The sequence below is a fragment of the Ictidomys tridecemlineatus genome, chromosome 1, assembly GCF_052094955.1.
Source record: "Ictidomys tridecemlineatus isolate mIctTri1 chromosome 1, mIctTri1.hap1, whole genome shotgun sequence".
Taxonomy (NCBI): domain Eukaryota; kingdom Metazoa; phylum Chordata; class Mammalia; order Rodentia; family Sciuridae; genus Ictidomys; species Ictidomys tridecemlineatus.
This window is the reverse complement of record NC_135477.1, coordinates 170,752,469-170,755,505: the sequence shown is the minus strand read 5'-3', so window position 1 is coordinate 170,755,505 and position 3,037 is coordinate 170,752,469. Positions and strand designations below refer to the sequence as shown.

Below are 3,037 nucleotides of genomic sequence, written 5' to 3'. Positions count from 1 at the left end.
TTCTCCCACAGATTTTTGTCCACAGAATGAAGTTTTCATTTGAAGAAACACATTTCAGAAAACTACAGAGCACGAAATCTACTCACCTCCCAACTTTACTTATCTATACCATGCAGGTTGCGAGGATGAGATAGAGTAGAATATGAAGGCAAAATGTCTCAGGAAGACAAGTTACGTGACAGTCCTGCCATAGTTGAGGGGGGCCCCATAGTTGTGCAGCCTTTCCCAGCCCCCTCCCTGCTAACGGAATCCTGATGTTAGTCCAAGAAGCCCTTTTTCCTGCCTTAATAACTAAATCATGGTTTAAGCCATGATCTCTCTCTTTGACTTTTTAATTATATTCACTTTTTTTCCCCAGCTTCACGTGTATCTTGAAGCGGCTATGAGTCCCAGTTCAGTGTATGCACACACAGACACTACATACATATGTACACACACACATAAGTCTGTTGGGGGTCTTTTCAGAAATAATTTATTTTTATATAAAAGATAGAAGTGAATGACACTTGCTAGTGCTGCTGCACCTTCATTTTTCCTACACTGAACACAGAAGTGATATCTAGAGCTGTTGCTTTCATTTTGTGCTTGTGAAGTAATGAGCATCAGGACACAGCACCAAGAGTTAAGGATAATAGGATACATAGAAAGGTATTAAATTTTTGATGGCAACGTTGAGCCACTGAACTAACTCAGGAGCTGTCTGCCTGTAGGCTTCTTGTTTGGTGCGGTAATAAATGGCTTTGTTGTCTCAGCCATGGTTCATCTAGTAGTCTGATGAAGCTTCCTGACCAATACCAAACCAACATGAGAGCTGATTATTGTAACTTTTTTCTAAGAATTCCTTTCAAGTCAAAGTTGGGGGTGTCTACAAATTATAGCTGGACAATTGGGAGTTCTTAATGCAATGCTTGAGAAGCCCTAGAAATATTAATACAAGCCTAAGAGAAAAATAAATACTGAATTTTCCATGTAAAAGTCCAAGGGAAAAATTGTCCATATTCTTTTTCTCCCTATCATCTTGGTTCTCTATGATTTTTCTAGGCTGTTGTGAAAAATAATAGGCAATTTTTTTTTTTTTTTTGCTTTTTGGTACTGGGGATTGAACCCAGGGGCATTTAACCACTGAACCATATCCCCAGTCCTTTGTTTGTAAGTTGCTTAGGGCCTTGCTAAGTTGCTGAGGCTGGCTTTGAACTTGGAATCTTCCTGCCTCAGCCTCCAGAGCCACTGTGACTTTGGTGTGTGTCACTGTACCCGGATGATAGGCAAATACTAATTGCTGTTTTCCCTGCAGGTTTTCAGGAGAATTTTCCCCTCTACCAGCTCTTCACACAGTGGACTTCTGGAGCTGCCTGGGTACTAGCATGAGAGGCAGCGCAGGGCAGGCCTCTTTCTCAGGATGTGTGTGAATCAGAGACAGAACTGCATAGAATAGAAAACTTCCTCGATTTGACTATAAAATTGGATTTCCTGATTTTCCTATGTTGATGAACTCAGTTTGCTAGTATTTTGAGGAGAATTTTACCATATGTTTACAAAAGATATTTGGTCTCTTGTTTTCTTTTGTGTGATGTCTTTGTTTGGCTTTCATATCAGGGCCTTAGAAAAGGAATTGGGAGTGTTTTCTTCCCTGCTTTTGGAAACCTTTATGGAGAATTATTGATTCTTCCTTAAATATTTAGAATTCAGGGGTGAAGGCATCTGGGCCTAGGCTGGTCTTTGTAGGTAGTTTTTGTTTTGGCTATTCACTCTATTCTTGTTGGTAGGTCTATTCAGCCTCTCTAGTTCTTCTAGAGTCAGTTCCAGACATTTCTATCTTTCTAGGAGTTTGTCCAGTTCATCTAAGTTATCTAACTTACCAGCATTTAATTGTTCATAATATTCTTTTATAACCCTTTTTTCTTTCTCTAAATTCAGCAATGGTATTTCTTATTTCATTTCTGATTCCAGTAATGTTTCTTCTCTCTTTTTTTTCTCCATCACCTAGATAAAACTATATTGATTTGTTGACATTTTCAAAAAGTTCATTTTTAGCTTAATTGATTTTTATCTATTGCTTTTTTTTCATTTTTTTAAAATTGGGGAGTTATAGATGGACACAATACCTTCATTTTATTTATTTATTTTTATGTGTTGCTGAGGATTGAACCCAGTGCCTCATGCATGACAGGCAAGTGCTCTACCACTGAGCCACAACCCAGCTCCTTTCTCCATTGCTTTTCTATTCCCTAGTTCCACTTTAATCTTTAATATGTTCTTCCTTCTTCTTTCTGTAGGGTTAGTTTGCTCTTCTTTTTTCCAATGCATTAGGTAGAAGGATAGCTTATCAATTTGAGATTTTTCTACTGTCTTTATATAGTTATTTACAGCTATAAATTTTCCTCTGAGCACTGTTTTAGTTGCATCTGATAAGTTTGGCAAATTTGTGTCTTCATTTTTATTTATCGTGAAACATTTTCTGAATTTCCTTTTGATTTCTCAGTTGATCCACTCATTTTAGAAATGTATTGTTTAATTTCCACATATCTGTAAGTTTACCCAGTTTTTTTTTTTTTTATAATTGAATTCATGGCATGTAGTCTATCTTGGGAATGTTCCCTATACATTTGAGAAGAAATAAAATCTGTGGTAAGGTCAAGTGTTCTACAAATACCTATTAAGTCTAGTTAGTTCGAGGTGTTATTAGAGCTCCTATTCCTTAATGATCTTCTATCTAGTTGTTCTATCCATTATTGAAATGGGATATGAAAGTCTCCAACTAATAGTGTTGAATCGTCTATTTCTCTCTCTGTTTTTGTCAGTTTTCGCTTCATGAAATTGGTGCTGAATCTCTCCAATTGCCTTTCACCTCTACTTCCACTAATAGCGAGATCACCTTTAAACCACTCTCTCTTCACATTGTGTTGGAAACAAAATTAATTCTTTTGGGAAGGGATAAGGAACTGTTGTGGTTTGAATATGAGGTGTCTCCCCAAAGCTCCTGTGACCATGCAGGAGGTGAAATGATTAGACCATGAGTGCTGTAACCTGACCAGTG

At 37.4% G+C, this 3,037-nt stretch overlaps 1 non-coding gene across 1 annotated transcript; it reads right to left on the bottom strand.

The window, feature by feature from the left end:
* Nucleotides 1–2,128: 2,128 nt before the first annotated feature.
* On the bottom strand, nt 2,129–2,200 carry Trnad-guc (transfer RNA aspartic acid (anticodon GUC)). The gene has a single exon. It is a non-coding gene; the product is annotated as a tRNA-Asp (tRNA).
* Nucleotides 2,201–3,037: the final 837 nt, after the last annotated feature.